Below are 23,025 nucleotides of genomic sequence, written 5' to 3'. Positions count from 1 at the left end.
ACTCTAGCGATTTCCGAGAAAAAACACTCGCCTTAAGTTCTTGCGCATATCTCTTCAAATAGGTGCACAGATTGCGTCGAAAATGATTCTACATATTTATAAATACGTGGAAAATCAGTACTCGGAAATTTCTTCAATTATGAAATCATCTTGAAATCACGAATGTAATCCATCTATATCGTAATACTATTGTTAAGAAATATAAACAGGGTACTTGCATATCCTTGTTATTCGTTTTTTTCCTCCCATCTCAATAGTGTCACTGATAGACATAAGATCCGGCAAAAGTCATCAGAGACTTAAACCAACCACTGGCCTGCACTCATAAACAAACGCTCTTCCGTGACAACACAAATACATGTATACACTAAGGTTAAAAATTTAATCCAACATTGCATGTTTTGTGTGTCCTCCTATCCTTTTCCTCATATCTATTTTCAAATGAATTATACATACATATTATTAAGTATACTAACGGTTAAGGTAGGTTTTGGATGGACATTACTACCAATTAATATTTTGTTAGGGTTAAGAAAACATAATCCAGCAACCTAGTCTAGATCAAATCCCTCTTCATCTCCTAGTATTTTCTTCCTCCATTCATCCCGTCCAACATCTTTTATCCTGTTCCTGCCCTTTCCTCTTTTGCCTAATATTCTCCCCTCTATTACAGTCTTCAATATCCCACTGCCGATCAATACGCCCTTCATCCATTTTTCCTGCCTCCACAGAATTTCTCCCAACCCCTTTCTTCGCCCAACATAAATAGCACTTCCTCATTTGTTTTCCTTTCCGTCCATTTCACCTTTTCCATTCTTCTCTACGCCCACATTTCAAAAGTCTACAATCTACGTCTATCCTCCTGCTTCAGTGGCCACGTTTCCGCGCCGTACATAGCCACGCTCCATTTCAAAGTTTTTACGAGTCTTTTCTTAACATACTCTTACTCAACGTCCCTGTCATCAACTCTCTCCTCCTTGAGAAAGCTTATTTGGTGGGAAAGGAATTAAAGATGGCGGCTAAGGGTGGGAATTTTAAAAAGATCGGAAAGCCAGTATATATGCGGAGTAGCGAGTTCTCACCTCTATATTGGTGGCTGCATCGGGTAGGGATTCTAAAATTGTTAGGAAGAAACACTGGTGGAATGAAAGGTTGTGGGAATTTGCGTGTGAAGGGATAGGAAGAGAAGAAAGTTTCGTAGAATGACAGGTGTAGCGGTGATGGTTGAATCGAAGGATAAGGGGGTAATTCATCCGCCTATGTAAAATGAAGTTCCTTGCTTGCATGACAAAAGATAAATTGTGTTTTTCGAGAGGCAATTAGCGTGGGAACGAGGTGAAGGGGCAATTAGGAGATGTGGGGAGAGGAGTGCAGATCTGATAAGCAGACATGTTTTACATAAGAAGCGGTTCCAAATGGGAGAAATATTAGGATCTTCGTCGCGGGGGGGCGCAAAAGGGTTGGTGGATCTCAGAAGGTTTTTGAGATTGGCGGGTCGTCTGTATTCGAGAGATGGGCATTGGGGCAGGAAGGATGAGGTCGCGTCGGTGGCGTGTCAAATAGGAAAAAGTTCTTTAAGAAAGGTTTTCAGTCTGTGTGATCCGGGGAAATAGTGGGTACATAGGTTGAGTCTTGCGTCATATGTAGACTTGTTTTTCTGTGGTGTGTGCGGTCGGGTGCAGCGGTGGATTTAACTCCGCAGGAGATTTTCTTGGTAACCGCGTTTGGTTGCACCCCAGCGGGAAGTGGAAGTGTAAATGTGTTCGGTCAGTTTCCATCACAAAACACACATTACACGGTACACTACAAAGTAATAACGATGATCTGGATCGTATTTTTGAGTCCTTTTGTTAATTTGAAGGAAAGTAAAATGATTTTGATGAGATTGCTAGGTCATTCGTCGTTGGGGAGGACGAAGTATTGCCATCATTGGAATAGGGTTCTCTTTAACGGGAATGTGTTTAGGGCAAGGCTCGATGAGGTCCCTTTGGTGCCGGTTGTGGAGCGCGTGCAATAAAAACCCCCAGGAGAGGGCACTTCCGGAAGGAGAGGAGGTCACGGTGGCAAGAGGAAAGGTCATTCGCGGAGGAGTCGACCGATTTGTTGTCTCGCCTGGAGTGTCGACGACCCGCAAAACGGGGAGTCGTCTCGTGGTAGGATGGGAAACATAAGTGCCAGGATAACACTCACCCGACCTCCATCGGCCCTTGGCCCGCAAAAACGACTCCTTAAATGAACTAACTCTAGAGCGGATTGCCTACCACTCGACGATATTTCGGCGCAGCAACTAACGAGGCAATTTCATTCAACATGTAGAAGAGGGAATGATCAGGACAAAGTGGAACTGAAATGTTCTTCGGGCGAAACTAAGATCCTAGCGGTCAGTTCTAATTCGTGAGCCATCAACGGCGTGTGCACAGTAGAAGGCACAAATAACAAAAGAAAGAGTTCTATATTAAATATAGCGTACGACTAGCGTTAATAGCCAAACCCGTATTTTATTCTTTTCCTTAACACATCACGACGAAATTAATGCGATGAAAAACCCTCATGGCTTCTACTATCAATTATGTTCCTCAGGAGACTGAACTTAATCATCATTGATTCCCCATTTTAAAAGTCTACCTATGGAACTGAAAATTCTGATAACTACTATATGTACGATGTACAATAGTATAGTATCTACATGCATGTGGATGCAACCGTCAGTTGAGTTTTTGCTCTTGAATGGGTTGTTATGCCATTCTGATAATTTAGTAAGACACTTTAATTTGTCCCTCTGCAGTACTACGAGTATTATTGCGGTAGAGAAAAACATACTAATTACACTGCACGCCAACTGGAGAGCTTCAGCACTGGAACAAGGTGCGATCGAAAAGTACATCAATTATTTTTCTAAGTAATTTATCGAACAGATTTGCAAAAACACTTCAAATTCTTCAAAGTATTTTCTTTGGACCTAGACACATTTTTTCCAGTGATTCTGCCATGACCGGTACACGCCCCCGAAGGCATCTTCGGTGACCTTTCGCAAGGTCTTCGTCACGGCTAATTGGATTTCTTCCATGGACGAAAAAACGGGTTCCATTTAGGGCTAGCTTAATCCGAGAGAACTAAAAAGAAGTCTGCTGGGGCGACGCGAGGACAGTAGGGGGATGGTGTTGGGCAGCGTTGGCAACTGGTGTTTGGCCAGGAACTCGCGGACTCGTAGCGCGTTGTGGCAAACACCTTGGGCTCGAGCTCGGCGCACCATTTCCTCATCACTAAATTCAATAACAATGCAAAACACAACAGAAGACGGCAAGTTCAGTTCATTAGAAACTATCTTGATACTCCAGCGACGGTCAGAGTCCAACAATTGTCGAACACGAGCCACATTGTTGTAGGTTTTGCTGGTTGACGGCCGCTCAGAGCGTTGTTCGTCGCGAACCTCTTCCCGGCCCTCCTTAAAGGCCTTTAAGCACCTCGAAGCATGTGAGTGGGACAGAGCAGAGTCCCCGTTAGCCCCACGAATCATTTTGTAAGTCTCCTCAAGATATTTTTTCAGTTTAGCAAAAAACCTAATAATCACGTGACGTTGCTCGATCCTCGATTTCATTTTTTTCGTGACACGGTCGGCGCACAGAGGTTTACAATAACTGACGTCCTGCCGCTTCCACAGCATGGAGAGCACTGAGACCAGTTTCGCGGCAGAGCTTAGCGTCTCCTCCACCTACCCATAGCAGTTTGATCCCACTCCGACCAATAAAAGCGGCGCGGGAAATTCAATTTCATTACTTCTGCGACTCAACCTGTATAATAAAAACATCGGTTATAAAAATAAGAAACATTCTAGGACGGAGAGGTTCCGTTGATGTAAAAGAAATAAAATGAATCACTGCAGGGCACAGAAATAACTTGGGTGAGGATTAATCCTCAAAAGTTTATAACATTACCAAGAGAGGAAAACTAAAAGGGGAAAAACACAATTCTAAAATATAATGAACACAAATGATACACGGAGGAGAGAACCGATTGCCATGAATATGTATTTTCACGAATTTCCGAGGGCAAACTCGCTTTTCTCCTCAAAAGGCGTCCACCCTAAGGGCACTGGAAATTGGCGGCGGGGAATCAGGGTTAGCCTGCAAGAAACAGCCGTAAACCTCAAAGCAATCCCTGACAGGATAATAATAAACAGATAATTAGGAGTGAGTAGGAGTGTGTAAGAGAGATAGATAGTGTGTGTCTCGGATGAGAGGAGGAACGACTATCGCTTTCCCGGTCCTCTTGAAAAGCGCGGGCACACAATTTCACCGACCTCGCTCCGAAACCTCGCGTATCTCGCGCAATTTCATCGGTGAAGGGGAAAGGCGAGAGATTAAATGCCAGCCAACACGACCACAAATAAAAAAGCCGAGTAGCATGATGAAAAACCAACATCCAGGAGGAGGAGAAAAATGAGTTACCCTCACAGCGATGAAGCGCATCGCCCAAAAGATCTCTCGATTCGACCGTTGAATACCCATGGGACTGCCAGCGCAAGTGTTGCACATTCGTGCGTTATTTTCCACGATAGTAAAGATTTAAAAAAAATACACGGAACGACATGCGCAGGAAACAAATGAACAATGAAATAACAGATGGACCCTGCCATCGCGTCGATAATTCCATTTTGATCGCTCTGATTTGTTTCCACGCGATCCGGATGCCGCAGCCCCTCCTCTCGATTGGTGACGCGATACGCGGTTGGCGTAGAAAAAGCACGCGTGCGTATGTACCGACCGCATCAAGTGCGTGCGAGGACATCATATGAAGCTGGGGAGTCTGATGGCTTTGCGGGCAACGGTCCAGCATCAACGGCCACACCGCTATTGTTCCAGATCCCTAGATTGCATCGCACCAACGCGATAGATAGAATGTTTACAAATATGACCCGTGGATCGTCAAAATGATTTAAGAGCAAAAATACCGCCAAGGGCGTAAATAAATGCTTCGGAGAGGATCGAGGTGAGAATTGAATGCACACACAACATCCGTCAGGATCCGATAATTCAGCAATTACCACTGCAATGTAATCAACCGATGCATCTCCAACACGGAGAGCATTACACACAAATCACGGTAATTTCAAATCGAGTTCGTGGCACACCTAAATGTAATGAGCCCGTGATTCCAGAGACACAATATGCTTGCAGAGTTTTACAAAGAAAGTTGCCCTCAGTACAATTAATAATTGCGCTTCAAATCTTAGCAGAACGAAAATACGCAAAAATAAAATACATTATCAACGTTCATGTCATTCATTTGATCTTTGATAAATAACGGATGTCCACGAAAGCCACTATATATGATTTTGCACTTTGAAAGAACTCCCGAAAAACATGAACAAAGTCTGACCCTGGGTTGTTTCCTTCGTGAGTTTTCATTACATTCAACTCCCTATCAACCCGTCCAAAACGTGTACTCTCTTCCTGTCCTTCCCCGCCCACCCAATAGTCTCCCTTCTCCACAAACCTTCAACACCCACTCCCCATATCTTCCTTATCCACTTTTATTTCTTCTTTGAACTCTAGCCGAAAATTTCCGTCCTCCTTTGGCTTTCTCTTTTTCAACTTATTTCTTCAACTTTCTGAACTCAACGGAAGTCTTTGTTTTACTGGAAGTTTTATTCTAAATATTTTTCTACATGACGTAGTTTCCCACAAATCCTGTAAGCAACGGTGTCTGTGTTAGTTAATGGCTAAAGTATTTAGCAAAAGAAAAACCATGCTCTTTTAGGTAGGATGACAGCAAATAGATAACATAATATTCTCCCGAATGGGGCGTTTTTGTGATCACGTTGAGATAAGATAAGCAGAATTACACAAGAGTCGCCAAAAAGTGAGCCAATCAGATGTCTAGCTCAAGCAATTTATAATTTTATAATTCCTTGATTGACGAAAGTCGGCTGGCACTCCTGATGAACTTGTATTAGTCCAGAAATCCTGAAGATATTTATTCCCAAAAGAAAGGCAATATGGCCCTCCCAATGCAACACACCATTTGGAGTCTTCTCTTTAATGTTCGCCGTCGTCCAACGGGATAAACCGACTACTGGTGCTGCTTGGAGCGAGTCGCCCTTCATGCCCCAGGGCTGCACACCGCTTGCATCCTGTACGGCCCCCTCGGACTTGGAAACCATTCCGAAACCAAAGACAAAAAAACTCGCCCAACCCGAGAGAGGTGGGTGAAAACAAATGAGAAGAGGCAGGAAACGTACGAGAGGAGACATGGAACGAGGGATAAAGGGCGAGGCAGGAGAGAAATGGAGAAGGGAGAGTAGAAGAAGCGAATGCCAGAGGAAAGGGATGGAGGGTGGACGGGCTGGGGGAGAGGAAGGCTGCTCAAAAGGAAGAGGACGGAGAACAGAAGGAAAACAAAAGACTACTCCGTCCATTATTTTCCGACCGCCCACCCGCGCAGCGCACGGGAGAAGGACAGAAAAAAATGAAAAAAGGAAAAAAATGAGAAAATTGAAGAAGAAAAAACGACAAAAAACAGAACATGCACACACACACAGAGTCATATTACCTTGAGCGTTTGGGGAAGAGGTCGGGTTTGCCACAGGAATGGAGGCAAATGGACGGAAAAGGATTGTAGCCGCAAAATGCGCGCGGAGGGTGGGAGAGGGGACAGGAGAGAAGGAGCAGGGGGGCGGTTGTTGAGGGGATGAGGGTGCAGAAAGAAAGAAGTTGCCACCGACCCCCGGGGGGGGGGGTGAGGGACAAGGGGGCACTGAGCCCACACACAAATGAGGCGAACGGCAATGAGAGAGCGCGGGAGGGGGGGAGACGCTGCTCAAGATAAAATGTTTAGGGGGGTGATGGAAGGGGGTACAGGCCCTCGAGGCTTTCCCTCCGCGACTGCGGGGTCGTAAGCTTGGAGAGTTCCCCGCGGTAAGTAAACGTAATACGGGAGGCATGAAGTTTAATAAAGTTAGCAGGGCTAATTTACGCCGAGGCGACGCCCATAAATCACTCCGTATAATTTTCTGGACTTTTTGATCGCCACTAACACTCTCTCCACAGACGAGCCACTCGTGACATGAAAAGCACTTATTTTATAATTAAACAGTACACTGCGTCGACCGCTCGACAATTTTTTTTTTTTTTTAATTAGATTAAAACTCGAAAAGTCTAACGAAACTTCTCATTCGCGCGACGCCTCTGCTCCCATCGCCACATTACGGCACGCCCACTCATGAATATGACTCAAACGTAACATCTATAAGACATCTACTCGTATTAATTATGCATGTAAGTTTCGGCCCCTGTAGATATTTCACATAATCATTAATAACTAAAGGTAGATGTTTTGAGGCGGGACGTAATGCTGTATTGTTAACCTTAACTAATACAACAAAAAATATTCTTCAACCCCATATGACGGATTATCATAGCTACGTACCTTCCACCTTCAAACAGAAATGTCATATGCTTCAAAATATTTTATCACTTCCACAGAGCTTAGAGTCGAATCTTGAATTATACTTGAAACTTACAAACCAGAACTTTAACTAGTACGGTTAATAATTCATGAGCGTGTTTTAGAATAGATTAATACAAAGTTAATACATCTTAATAAACGATTATTTACGACATAATTTGTACATATATTCAAGGTATTCCGTCTATTAAGGTAGGTTTCGGACGGTCACTAAAGACAATTGTCTACTTTTCAAGAGAACTTCCTCAGTTCTGTCCAACATTTTGTTCTATCATTACTTACTTCTTTATTTATCCTCTCCTCTACCAAGGCCAATTCACAACCTTAGAATATTTCCTCCGCCCACTTTCATCGACTTTGTCGGATTTCGTCCGGCAACTTCCGGTCTCAACCAATATTTGCAAAACTTCAGCCTTGGTCTTCCCCTCTGTCCAACTAATTTTCTCTGTCGAAAGAAAATAAATCCTGCTGTTGAAATCCTTAATGTTCGTAATTGAACGAACTGGGAGCCTTTCCATTTTTAATTATTTCCCTGGAAAAGGTGAGATAATATACCGGTAGGAAAAGAAGCCAGCAGGTCACGAGGAAAACGTCAGAGAGATGAGTTGGGCTCGAAGTAAAAATCACTGTAAAAATTATTTTCCGCCATAATACAACATAATAAATAAATAATTAAGTAAATATCATAATAGTGGGTCCCTATAAAAAGCGAAGCTCACCAGAAACTGTTCAGGTATCCGGAGAATTCGAAGTGACATTTCACAAAAGCCCGAGGGAAATATTTTAAAAGCAAGGGGGACGACGACCATGGTCCACTGCGGGGGGCTCCGTCAGCCTCCTGGGTTGAGGAGAAAGTCCCCGCGAACTGTGGAGGGGAATTGATACGGCCACCTTGAATTGCATTCCTCCGGGGGTTGGCCCGGGGTCGACGGACGTTCCACGGAATAAATATGGCCCTTACACCAATATCTTTCAGCTGACCCAACGAAGAAGCGGTTTGGGCCCATCCCTATCCGTCGGTCCTTCCCCAGCTATTGCCCTTCGTCCCTTCCCTACGGGAACGGCAGAAGAAAAGGAAGAAAGAAACAATGAAGCCTAGCAGGGGAATTCAGCCTCCGCGGATAAAGAGAAACGTTCCCGGAAGCCCCGATGAAATAATTTTTCGACAGCCATTCTTCCAGTGGAAACGGATTAAAGTAGCTTTTCGTAAAACCATTGAAAATACGCTCGAAAAGAAAAGATATCGATCGGGCGCGCAATTTCATTTCCTTATTTCGCTGTTTTAAAAAAAACCTAACGCATGCATCTTTTTCTCTCCGGCAGAGCAATGAACGTTTTTATCCTCCGTGGACACTTCAATTTATTCCAGTTTTCCTCGACAAAATTACTTCCCCTGAACTTTTTAAGATATTAAAAAATAAAACGCTTCTTCCACAGGTACATTATTATTTCGGGACACCGTCCCTTTCCCTATCCACGCAATTTAATAACCCTCGGCTTCATCCCTTCCCGAGACTTTTCCATCCTATTGAACTCCCGCGTCAGTTTTTGGTAAGGAATCTATCAAAAAAAAGAGTGAACTGTGATCCCAATCACCCTAATATGCACGTGACGGTTTGCCACCCTTAAAAACTTTGAAGGCACAGATAATCGTGGCAGTCGTTCGTGAAACACACACCTACTAAATAAAAAATCAGCAAATGAAATGGAATTATTTTTTACCTCATTTATTTACTCTATAAACGAGGGAGGCGGAGGCCATTGTCTCCGGGAGTGATTGCTTACGTACAGAAAGGGGAACCTCGGACCACTGACATGCACACCTTGGGAGGACGAATCGAAGACAATAGGAGGGGCGGGGGGGAAGGTGTGGGAGCGGCGGGGGAGAAGGGGGCGATCAAAAGCCAATGTTTTAAAGGTCGAAGGGATGAAATGGGGAACGAAGTGGATCCTTTTAATGGAACTCGTTAAGAAGCTAATTGCGAAGATTAAGTAATTAGGGGGAGCGGGGAGATCGAAGAGAGAAGGCGGAATTGCCAAGGGGGAGAAAATGAGAAAAACCAATTTCCCATGCATGAGAGACGGGAGTAGAGGGGCGGATAGGGAAGAGGGGTGGTGTGAAGGAAGAGGTACGCCGGCAGAGAGGTAGAGAAGGGTTCTAACGGGAAAAAAAGACAATGGATAATGAAGGAATTCTGAAGGGCCATGGAGATATGGTGACGGAGGAAACTCAAATTAACGCCCGGGAGAAATTTTATCAAATTGCACACGCTCTTAAAATTCAAGAAATGCTTTGTATTTTATTAATGGTTGATGAAAAAATGGAATGCTTGCATGAAATATTAATGCCCACACTCCCAAATATTGGCAAAAAATAAATCTGGACGTCGTGACGCAAAAACGGGCTCGGAAACCCGAAATGGATGAAAAATTTAAAGAAGTCCATGCGTGTGAGCGCATTTGTGGCGGGATATTTAACTTGCTCCATCTTCCATGACACTACCCATATTTTATTTCAAAATCTACCTCTTTCAAAAAGTGGAATACATAATGAAAATGAGACATGTATCAAAGCACCACATACGTGTAGGTAAAGGCGTAAGACTTTAAAGGGCGTGGACCGGAAGACCGCAATCATTTCAGCTCTGAAAGATTTGAACCTCGTCTTCATAACCAGCAACCGCGAAAATATGCCCAAATGACAAATAGGAGGTCCCAGTTGAAATTTTGGTCCGGCCAAGTGTTTTTTTTTACCAAGAATCTGCAAGACTTTTTTGAATAGAGAAGCATCTGCTTGTTTACCAGGGGAGGGCTGTGAAGTTCATGAGTAAAATTTTCCCGTCTGATAAATATCACGTCTAAAAATGATTGACTTCACCGCACTTGCGTCAAGTTGATGTATGAAGGACATGGTAAAACAAGGCCTAAACGGAAATAAACTGAGATAGTAGGCATGGGGAAATGCTGTACTCTGGTCTACTTATATGTCATCGTGTCCGTGGAAGTCGACGTCAGGAGAGGGAGAGAGGGATGGGCAATGATATCAGGAAGTTCGCGGAGGACAGGCTGAAGGAAGCGTGGGTAATGTGGATGAGAGGGATTGTGGAGGTTGGAAGGATTCTTTTATCAAGACGATCAATATGCAGGGTGAATGATGAGACGAGGGAAAGTTTCGACAAGGGAAAGGGGGAGGAATGGGGAGGGAGGGAGGTTCGTGGAAGGCCCCCGGCGGTGCAACCGGGGCGGGGGCCGGGGGCGGAGGGGGTGGAGTGGACGGGGATGAATGGATCCTCGGGGGAGTGAAGGAGAGCGATGGAGGAAGTAATTAGAGAAGACGGGAAAGAAGGGCGAACCTTTGTAAGGAGGAAAGAGAGAAATTACTCTATTAAAGCCAAACATCAACAACTCGACATTTAGGCCCATCGCGATTTGAACCGATACATTTTTCAGTGTCGTGCAATTATTTTATAAATAAAATTTTGTAAAAATACTACCAAATTTTATTTTTTTAATACTCAAAATAGTATAAGACGAAAGCGACATCTAAATTGAGTATTTTTAAGATAAGCAACATTGGTTAATTATTTACACGCTGTTTCAATTTTTCGACCATTCAATGAACAAAACTTTGACGATTTAGATGGACCGTACGCGTTTGAAATGTGTGGAGCTTTGACATTTTCTGAATTAAAACACATTATTAGCCACCTGCATCACGTAATCATGAGCACCTAATATGAGAAGGAATGGCGTGGAACAACATCTTCCGTTCTCACCGCCTTCTCAAATAAACATATAACGCTTAAAAAGCACTACACCTTCAAAATGTATACTAAAATAATATATTTTCACGGTACCTTTCAACCCCGCATAGTGAAACAGAGTCAATCAAGGGTTAATGAGTATTGTTTTTACATCCTCGGATTTACTGGCCACTTAACCGATGACGGCCCTTCAGGCCTCTCTCTCCTCATCTCCCGGATCCACCCCCGGCAGAAGATCCATAGGCTGGTATTCCCGAGCATATTCGCAGGTGATGCGCACACGGATGCCATTCCGGGTATCCAATGCCGCAGGCCCATATCATCCCGGAGGGGGGCGGGGGGAAATACGCCGGATGGCCGCTGTCATTAGGGCAGCAGATCAGTTGCACGGGGACAGAGGAGGATGCAATGGGAACCAATTGAGTATAAAATTCATAGATCGCTGTAGCTATTGTGCTAAGACGATGAAGAATAATTCATAATTACTTACTTATTTCACATCAACGTAAAAAAAACTATATTGATAACGTTCTGCATTTAATTAGATAGCAGCTTGATTACAGCGGAAGAGTTAATAAAAACGAAAGGAAAATTCACGAAATTAAAATACGTCCATTGATCAATTTGATTACAAATTTTTCCCATAAAGTAGTGTTTAAAAACTGGGATGGAGATTCGATTATGGGCATCGTCTTCGGGTGAATGTAAAGCGATGCCATTCTGAACAATACGAAGTCTGTACTCCGCTAAAATAGTTTCATTATTTTCCAACTATAAAATAGTATATAAAAGAATATCCCCACTTCGCCCATCATCTACATCAATGAATCAGATAGGTGGAAGGGTTATCTAAGTGAAAAAATGCCTTCATCCCCGATCGATGCCATTTACAAAAATGGCAAGGATTCGAATTCCCCGTATTATTTGGCCAAGTTACTCCGCGTTCAGTATAACGAGCAAGTTACCGGTACGAAGCGGAGACATATGCGTAATAATATAGGCATAAGCGTATGCAAACGAATATTAAGATAGTGAGTGTAAAACAGAAATAGTAATGCCTCGGCTCACATCCCGTGTCCGCTACCGTCAACGTTAGAGCACGCCACACACTGTCCCCTCCTGGAAAGGAAAGCGCCACGCAGACAAGGGAAACACAGCTGCGACGGTCGGTGGCAGGGAAGAGATTGGGTGATTTTAATTCAAGGGAGAAGAGTTAGGGTGCAACATGAGCCTTCCTCGCCTCGACCGTTAGAGAAAGGGAACCGTCCGCAATAGGAAGCAGATGACAGGGGAGGGTGAAGGGAGAGGGAACGAGAGAAGGAGAAGAACGGAAAGATTAGGAGGAAAAAGTAGAGTGCGTGCCATGGTTTGGATCCACCTGAAAAAAGAAATCTGACGGCCAAACGGCACTCGACCACGAACGTGAAATCAAGATGATCTCTTCAAGGCAGCCTTCCTCTCTTCGGCCGAGCGCAGGCTTGAACCCCTGCGGCATGGGGTCTGCAAAGGGTGGAGATATGCCCACGCACCCTCGGATTCGACGCTCAATCCCGCCATTATATCAATCAACTGAGGAATTGGAAATCATAATTTCAAATAGCTGAAAAATTATTTTTTCTATTAACTTTAAAAAAGCCAGGAAGAGGGGATTTTTTCGCGATAACATGAAACGAAAATAGTGGAAGTGGAAGCAGAAAACTACGAACGAGATTTCATTAAATTTCATCAATTATTTTTTTTACTATCATTTTCTATTCTGTACCTATGAGTAAATAGGACGACTGCCCTTTGTACTTTTTACAACAAACTAACTCCTATGTGCATTTTTAATTTACCTTCCAAGTATCATTATTACTAATCCACCGGTCAATTTAGGTCTCGGATGGGAAGAGGATAGACAAACATACGAAGACAAATTCCAAAGAAACTGCGGGAGATGCCGCAACAGTAACTTTTAACAGAGTCATCCGCTAATGTGCATTTTAATGCAACAATTTCAGAGCGTAAAAATCATTCGCCTTGACTGCAAGGCGAATGATTTTTACGCTCTGAAATTGTTGCATTAAAAAACATACGAAGGTAAAATTTGCCATTAAAAAGGAAGATGAATACATAAACGACAGTAGGCAAGTCTTGAGATCTAGGGTAGTGGGAAGGACTTAAGTAATGGCCAATAAATACGCGAACTGGTGCAATCTGGTGGCAATGACGCTGACCATAGCGGTGCTAGTTGCCTGAGACTCAATGAGCCGTCTGTGTTTGGCGGATCGTCGAGCTGTGCGTATGGTACCAGCTATGCTAGTTTCTGTTGTCCTTGCTTATACTGTTTGTCGAAATTGTTAATTGACGAAATCACAGAGCACCGAATCAACATCAAGTTTTAGTGCGGTAAAAGTTATCAAGATATTGCTGAAATATTGACTGCTGTTTGTGATGATAATGCTCTGAGGAAAACATCCGTTTTCAAGTGGAGGAAGCGTTTCAAAGATGGCCGACAAGAGGCCGCGGATGATGCAAGGCTGGGATGACATTCAACCACCTGTGTTGACGACAACATTGATCGTGTGTGATCCCTTGTCCTTACCGATTTTCAACAAACAGTCCGAACGATAGCTGATGAACTGAATTTAGGAAAATCAACAGTGCACACTATTTTAACCGAACATTTGGATTTTTTTAGATGTGTGCAAAAGTCATGTTTAATTTACATTGATTGCTCGCCAGTTTCTGGCTAAAAGTGCAAACTCCGTCCTTGATCATCCTCTTTCTTCGCCAGATCTCTCTCCCTGCGACTTTTTCCTATTCCCGAAATGCAAAAATGTGATGAGAGGGCAACACTTGGAAGATGTGGACACAATAAAGAGAGAAACGACAAGAAAACTAAAAAGCCTGACTGGCGAGGACTTCCAAGGGTGGTTTTAACTGTGAAAAAGAAGATGGAATGAAAGTATAGCAACTAATGGAGAGTACTTTGAAGGAGACAAAATTGATGTAGACTAAATTTAGAAAAATAAAGTTTTTATAGCCTCAGTTCGCGTATTTATTGGACAGAAAAAGTAAGAGGCTGCTGAATTCAATTGCAATCCCGCCTTAACAGTAAAATCAAAAGTACTGGGACTGCAAATTTCAGCATGATAAAGTTAAATTAATTTAGTAATGGCACAAAAAATGTGACAAATGCACAATCGAGAGCAACCACAGAGAAAATTACACGAACAGGAGTTCTCACGGTTGACTCATAAAAATGCCTCCGCGGCTTATATATCACCAGTTAGAAATAAATCCTGGCAAAAACCATGTGATTGCCTCACGAGACAAATGAATGCAATATGCATGCTTGGTTGTACACGCGTAGGTGGATCCGCAAAGAAACCGGAAAAAAAGGCGGAGGCGCGGAAGGAGGGGGCGGGTGGGAAACATTTTGGGGCGGCAGCGAAAGGCCAGCCGCGCGAGGAACTCTGGGAGGACGTTTAGAGGTGAGTTGGGGGAGGGGGGTCCAGGGAGAAGGGAGGGGCGAGGGGGAGGGGCAGACGGCGGCGGTAATAAAAAAATAAGTCCTTCAGGGCGGAGGAGAGGGAAAAGGACCGCAGAATCCTAAAGGATAAAAGGAATGAAAAAATGAAATGGTGATGATCTCGCTCAAAACCCTTCCCTCGTCGCTAGGGTAGGTAAATATTCATGGGAGAATATTCCGAGGGCGGGCTAAAGAGGGGGGGGAAGGGGTGGGTGGGTTGGGCTGGGGGTTGAAACAGGGGGGAGGGTTGGAGGGGCGGTGAGAAGCCGAGCGTTGTGGGCGGTGGGGGAAATGGGGATCAGACCGCGGAGGGGCGTTTTTTTCTAATCGCCGAAATCGGATAGACGACTTCACGAGAGAAACCGGATTTGAGCGAAAAATTAAATTGCGTAATGACGTATTTTTAAGGATTATTTATGGCTAAAGCAAAGGGTTTCAACAATCCCTTTTCTTCGTAAGGAGAGTTAACGACCAGAGTGTATTGGTTTAAAACGTGACAATTTTCTAGCAACTAATTTTCAAAAACCCTGAAAGTTACTTATCCGTCATAATTATGACTAAAGAATTCTTGGAACGGTCTTTAAATACTCCTTTCTGCTCCCTTCTAAGTTAATCGCATCATTTCCTCAAAGGTTTCGCGAATTAACTAGTTTAATGTATCGTGACTTGAATCATGACAATGGGATATGTAAAATCCTGGACTTATGTCTCTTAATCCCCGAAAGGGGTTGGCAGCCTAAACTATAACGCTAGACGGTAAAATTAGGCAGGAAATTTAAGTTTTACCGAAATGTTATTTTGTTTCTACACTGAAACCCTGGAGGGTATAAAGGTAATTTATGAGACTATGTAGATGGATTCAAATCAGAAAAGAGAATTAGACAAGGTGATTTACCTCATTAAAATACGAGAGTGCTACGATTCTGTAGTCTTGGTTACTCATTACCATGGATATTGCCAGTGTAGTTCAATTATTATGCCATAATATATTAGTCGTGCGATATTTTTCATTTTGAGAAGCCTTGTGGGAATTAACAAAACTAATTTCGACTAAATTTTCATTTGCACATTTATAAAATGGCAGGAAACAAAGAGAGAGAGTCGTGAAGAAGAATACTCAAAGCCCTAAGAAACATCAATCACGGTCGGCCGTTTAATGGCGTCATCATGGCATATTCAATAGGCCGCAGGGTCTAGAACAATAACACAACTGTTCGTGTAATTATAATAACAAATATATGATGAAAGGGTATCCGATATTTGTATTATTCTTGTAGGAAGTGGATAATCAATTTTAAAATGGGATTAGGGTCATTCCATTAATGCGTATACGTTTGAAGACAAACATTTTCTCACCTATTGAAAGGATTTCGCTGCAAAAAAAACGGGAAAGCTGTGCACGTGATTTTTAATTCCAAAAGGAAAGGAAAACACTTGAGCAGTAAGTACAATATAATTTCCCGAAAAGAGATTAACACAGGCCTCAACGAAAGAAAACATTTCGATTAAAATAAGTAAATGTCGCGTACACTACAATATAAACCAGTGGGGCGTTGATGCCTTACAGGACAAAAAGACACAAAGAAACGTTTGAGAAACCATTTAAAAAATATGATGAAGCCGATATGAAGGGAGCAACTTCCAATTCCAATGGAAAAGTGTGGTAAAAGATTCCTAGTATATATTACTATAGGCATGTATAAAGTAACTAATTATGTTCCCAGTCATGAAATGCCAATTGAGAAGAGTAATGAACATAGAAGGGGAAGGATAAAAGACATCGCAAAGGTACAAAACGAACCTGATAGGAAGACCTGTGTCGGTGAACGCCCATGAATGACTATTATACATTATCAGTTGGAAAGAGAACCTGCAACGTAACGGTTGATACTGAATCCGAGGAAAAATGAAACAACATGGCAACTAAGAAATACTTACACTTACGAATAAGGTTTGAGGTCGTTCTGTTAAGGATAGGGATTCGTCCGAAGAAAAATGAGGGACATACCTGACTATCCGATGAAAAAAAGGAGAACGCGTATTAATAGAAAATATTTTACAGATTTCGTGCACAAAAAATATGATGAAAAGCCCAAATGAACAACCCAAATAACCTTGGGTTACGGAAAAGATATAGATGATGAACACCAAGCAAACACTTGAGAGCACAAGATATATCGTTTGTGTCGCAAGGAAACCAATAGAGGGAACAGGCAAGCTCGAGATAGCAGAGAGAGAGAGAGGGATGCGGAAGACGGATTAGAAATGAGAACCCAAAATGGCTCATTGGAATACGACTTCAATCTGACGACGACCGTGAATAAGTCACGACGATCAATCCGATGGATCCTCACCCTCAATCATGAGGACTGAAAATAATAAACAGCAAACCGTAACCAAATACTCTAAGCAGAAGAATGATTACCGAGTTCTAGCTTCCAGAAAAAACAACCCACTCAGCACTCATGACGACCAATGGCAGCGCAATGGCAAAATCAAAAAAATCGCTAAAAACAAAAAGGGAACCGAAAATAAGGTACGAACTAAAGCAGCCAATTAAAAACAGCGTCATCCTTGCACCCCCTTTTCCATATAAGACGCACACCAACAAGGCAGTATTGTGCGCCGGTTAATATTTATCTACATATGAAGAAGGACGCCGCCATTCATCAGCTACGTACGTAAAACAAGGAAAATAAAAAAATATTCCACTTTATAAAAAAATTCAGTCTCTCTCCGTCCAAGAGCTTAAAAAAGAGCGAAACAAGCCCGCGCACGACACGTCCGAGGTGTAGGGAGGAAATCTGATGTCGAGAGATTGCTCTCCCATTTATTTCCCGCCATTCAACATAGCCATGAAAAATAAAAAACGCTCCCGAGAAGATGTAGGATAAAAAAGTCATGAGGTAAACCCTGCTTTGAGTGCCCATTCAGCAAGCCCAATTTTTTTTGCGCGAAAGGCTAACAGTCAACAACCCCAAACCCTGATGAGCTATAGTTTTCGTTAGTCTTTTATTTATTATTATTCCGGTTGCCTTTCCCGTCCCCCGGGGGGAGGAGGAGGGGAGGGGGAGTGGGGGCTGGTGGAAAGGTGAAAAAAAATCGGAGGTGAATATTAATTTCCAAAAAAACAAACCCCAGGGTGGGTGGTGGCGGTTTAATCAATTTTCATCCATATTTAACGTCCACGCCCGAGGGGGGGGCTGCTGAAAGCAGGGGGGGCTGCTGACCTTCGAATGTATTACCGCGGAGAGAAAGAGGAGGGAATTATGAAAAAGAATGAGGACGTCGCGCCCGAAACCTGGAATGAGTGGAGTCTAGTCGCATGGTCTTGCGGGCCACTTACCGCGGCAATCAGAAGGGGCGCTATATATGCAAATGCGTGGCGCCCTCCCCTTCGACCCCCCGTCCCCGCAATAAAATCTAATTTGCCGGATTTTGCTCTCCAACTTTGCCGGCGGCGGTGATGGAGGGCGCTCCCGCGAAAAAGAAGGGCGAGACGCCGGAAACCCCGGCGGCGAAGACACATCCGAATGAGAGGACCAAGTGACTCGGTCCGCGGCGGTGCAGGGACTAAGTGGTCCGAGGCAATCATGCCACACGCATATTCACTGTCCTTCCTTTAAATAAATAAGTCCGAGCAATGAAATAGGGGATTACTGGACATTTTGAAGTAATGGCGGAGCAAAACCAACGGACAGCGACCAGTTGCATACTATATCTATTAAAAATAAAAAAACTAACATAATAGTTCGTACTTAAATTTTAATTTTCCAAAAAAAAATTTTATTAAATTGAATTCTGTTAGTCTGGTTCTTACAATGATTCCTATGCATGACCTTATCACTGCTTTTATTATTGTTAATCTACCGTTTGAGGTAAGGGTGGGATGAACGCAGACTGAATAACGATACAACTACACATTTCTTTGGAAACTGAGGTTTCCGCAGCGTTTATCCACGAAGGTGAAGCCTTCCGGGCCTTCCAACCCATCAGGGCGTCTCTTGGCGACAACAGCTTTTCCAGCTATGCTGCTGACATCTTCAAGTCAGAAGTGACGCATTTGGCGTTTGACACATTTCTTTGCCCTTCTACTATACAAAACACAATCTGACATCCGACACTACAATAAGACCATCTTCCATCGGTCAGACAAGGTTATTCCTGACTCTTCTCATTCGTAGGAAAATTACACCTTCAACTTATCTGTTCTACACTTAATCTCACTAATTCTATTTACATAATCTCGCGTACGATGGGACTAATATAATATTTTCAAAATCATCGCTAAAAAGACATCCTTCCGGCGTACTCGAATGCAAGAGATTTAACCTGCAATTTAACTTTCGCTACGTGAGTGATTACCAACCTAGCTCCGCTTACTCTGGCCGAACATTATTTTTATTAGGTTGTCTACCGGTTAAGTTAGGGTATTGATGGCCATAACTACCAAATAAAAATCTTGTCTCTCCTATCTAAAAAGAACCCAGCATCCTACTCCACAACAGGCCCCTCTTTATCTCCGCATACTTCCTCCCTCCCTCCATTCCATCCTATGATATCCCTACCTCTCCATGGCTTGCCTAGCGTTCTCCCCCCTATCACAGTCTTAAACCTCCCATTGCCAATCAAAACGCTCTGAAACCATCTTCCTTGACTCCTTTGCATTTCTCCCAACAATCCCTTCTCCTCGCCCACCATACCCAGTACTTCCTCTTTTTCACGTTCTTACAATTTCACATTTTACATCTTCCCACACACCCCTATTTCAAAAGACATTAAAGCTACGCTTCTTATCTTGCATAAACGGCCATGTTTTCGCGTCGTACAAAACCACGCTCCATATTAAAATTTTAACAAGCCTTTCGTAGCATCATTACTCAACCTCCCCGGCATGCCCTTCGTCCTTTATCTTCCGCCTTGTGAAAATGTCTTTGTCTAAGGTAATACTTCTTCTAATGTCTCTACTACTTTGGCGATTCTGGTTAAAACCTACTCAAATTAGGTAAACTGTAGCCCCTGCTCAAAATTATGAACTCCTCTTTTAATATTTAACTTATCATTCCTGTTTCTGGAAACTAAATAACCTTAACATTACTTTTTACCTTTAAATTCATCCCATGCCTATCACTCCGGCTTTTCCAAGCCGTCAACAATGTTTGTAGTCCCTTGGCTGATTGGAAAACCAAGGTTTGGAAATCCGCAAACTCCACTGATTTTCTCGTCCCATACCTGTTTACCTACATTATCCACATACGCGTAGGAAACTCTGTTTGAAATCTACGAAAGAAACACGTTAATTCTATGTTCCTCTCTACTAGTGTCCTCATCACTGCTATTGCGCAAGTATGTGAACTACACGTGCCTCTCCCTTTTCTTATCCGAATTTGATAATTCCGCTTGCAATAATTTTCCCTCCTCCCGATTGTCTTATTAATTATCCTAAGGATGACTTTAGCTGCGTGAGACATAGAAATTATTTGTCCATAGTCCTCATACATGGCATCCTTTCCCTTTTTTGTGATGAGAACTAACACTGACAGGAAATCTTACGTTCAAATTCCTCCCTCGTTAATGCAACGAATTAGTCCATCAAAACTGATCCTCTCAACGTTCTCCTAAACCCTTAAGTAGCCCTTTCTGCGTTGTTTCCATCCCAACGACCTGAATTGATTTCAATTCCCATAAAAATCTCTTCATCTCGCACTCAACTATGCCTGGACCCATGCCATCCTCACACACAAAGATACATCCATCCCCTCCATGTGTAAGCATGCCAGCCTAATGTTTTTACCACAGAGTTCCTCTACATATTGCCTGCGTCTCCCTTGAATATTCACTGATTCAATGACTATTTTCCTGACTTTTCCGTGATTTTAGCACGGTTTTTCCCCTCTCATCTCTCGACTATACCTTCACCTTCTGACCTTGCTTCTGACCTTCCTCTACAGCGCAACAAGTACACACTTCCCCTATAAACTTTCCATATCCCTGCACTGCGTCCTTCAATACTTATTTCTCTTTGTTTCCCACCTCAATTTAATATTTGACTCTTTATACTTCCTTCTACCCAACTTCGTGTTTATATTATTCCATTTTTTCCCCTACCTATCTTTCTAATCATATCCTCCGTAATCCATAATTTTCTCGTCTTTATCTATCCACTGTTTCCATAGTTTTGTTTGCGGCTTTCGATGTCCATCTTTCATATGTTCTCATTTTTTTCTATTGTGCCCGTCTCCCTTTCCTCAATTATGATTTTCTCTAAAGCCAGCTGATATTTCTTTATTATCGTACCGCTTAGTGCGTCTGCATTATATTTTCCCATCCGTCTACTCTCTTTGGCTTGACTTCATTATTACTAAATTGATATCAGAATCCACATCCGCTCTCGGGAAACCGCGAATAAATCACGCTGTTCTTAAATCTAGGCATAACCATTATATAATCTGATATCTTCATTATTCTCATTTTATATCACACCTAAGCCTTGTCGCGTTGTTTAATTCCAGTATTAAGCATAATTTTTTTAGAAGGATTTGATATTATATGAATCTATAAGAATACTTTTACGACATACTCATTCATGAAATAGTTCACACGCGAGAAGTTTTCAATCAATGCTACAATTTTCCTAATGCGGCTCTCTATCTAGGAATACTGTACATCTTCTATGTTGGCTACTAGTAGATAAAGTCGTTGTGGACCACTGATAAAAGGACCAAAAGGATTTTGAAAGAGGATCGAGGAAAACAATTTAATTACGTCCGACCCATTTTGAAGGTGAGTAACATCAGCGGTCAAATCGGAATTTGGGGTAGTATGACGTTTCACTCACGATTTAGAAATGTCGCACAAATCTATTAGAGCAGTACTAGACTCCCGGTAACCGTAAAATATTCCAACATTAAACATTTTAATGATTCATCCAGTATTTTGCATACATGGTAATAATTATGTTGCGTATATGTTGACACTATTATTTTCGTTTAAGCCGACTGTGATCCAGCATTCAATTCATTTCAAAACCTTACTTCTTGTCCAGGATCACAAAGCGAGCATTTGTTTCCACAAATGAAATGCCCAAATAAATGGGTATTCACAAAATAAATATTGCTGTGTTGTCCTCTTCCGTTCCCAAAACCAATAATCTAAATGAATACAGCTGCGGCCAATATCTATTCAGCTACCGATCCATTTCAGACGTCAACGTTTGTCACCAGAGATGAATTCTCAAGGAGGTAATTATACAATCCTTATTTTAGAAAATATGATTCTACTCCACAGTACAACACTTTTTTGCCAGTCATTCAAAGCTAAAACAATAACACCGAATGGCGAAAAATTATACGCTATTCACAAGTATACTTGTACGCAAATAGGACATCAATATATCGCCTATGATGTCGTTCACATCACCCAAGTATTGGTGGTACGATGTTTTACATAAATACAGGGCCAATTTCAAAGAAACACCCCTGAAAAAAGCTGATGGATATCCATATGACATCACCAATCTTTAGATTAATTTTCAATCGTTTCCACCATGTTGCATTTGAAACCTTATTTTGATCCTTTTGGGGAATACTTCAGATTAAGGGCAATGTTTCTCAAGTGAAACCCGAATATAAGACATATTATAAAGTGGCACAAGAAGCTCAGCGAAAAATAATTTCGCTTTTCATGATTCAAAAGCAATGAATACTCGCCATACAAGCACCACCAACACAATAAGAAAAAACTTATTAAAACATGAAGAGTAAATGCAAAAACATTGCCCCATAACGTAACGCAAGTATCACTGGATCATATTCTAGACTTACATTGTAGATGTGTTTGCTCAGACCAACTCTAGGTTAATGCAGCTACGAAATGAATTTTCCACTGACCTGAAAAGATACAGAGGAGAGATATTAGCAACAAAGTAGATGAATGAATAACTTAACCAGCGCTTCAATACTATTACACGTAAATTCAAATGACTAAAATTCAGTTGCACGAGTGAACGAAAGTCGTATTGATAGAATTGAGCTCTTACGGCTAGTAGTATTGAATAAATGAAAAACTCCAATAGCCGTTAACCGTTCACGACTATTGGAGTTTTTCATTTATTCAACGAAAGTCGTTACCGTTATTATCACAAAGGCGTAATTATATCTTCAGAATATTTTAATTAAATGTTAGTTCACCCACATAAGAGTATATTAAATCACACAGACAATGCTTAAAAATTAAATTTCACATTTTTCTACATATTTATTGTTATGACATAGTACCCCT

General features: G+C 42.3%; 1 protein-coding gene across 1 annotated transcript in view; it reads right to left on the bottom strand.

Moving 5' to 3' along the window:
- sfl (N-deacetylase and N-sulfotransferase sfl) overlaps nt 1-22,603 on the bottom strand; it is a 622,535-nt gene extending 599,932 nt beyond the window's left edge. Inside the window, exon 1 of the mRNA XM_071584433.1 lies at nt 22,569-22,603. The gene's annotated coding sequence lies outside the window, so the exon portion shown is untranslated. The remainder of the gene's footprint in view (nt 1-22,568) is intronic.
- Between the last annotated feature and the right edge of the window lie 422 nt (nt 22,604-23,025).

The sequence above is a fragment of the Hetaerina americana genome, unplaced genomic scaffold, assembly GCF_022747635.1.
Source record: "Hetaerina americana unplaced genomic scaffold, ioHetAmer1.1.p SCAF_19, whole genome shotgun sequence".
In the NCBI taxonomy this organism is placed as follows: Eukaryota; Metazoa; Arthropoda; class Insecta; order Odonata; family Calopterygidae; genus Hetaerina; species Hetaerina americana.
Note: the sequence above shows the minus strand (reverse complement) of the source record. Positions and strands in the feature narration are given on the sequence as shown.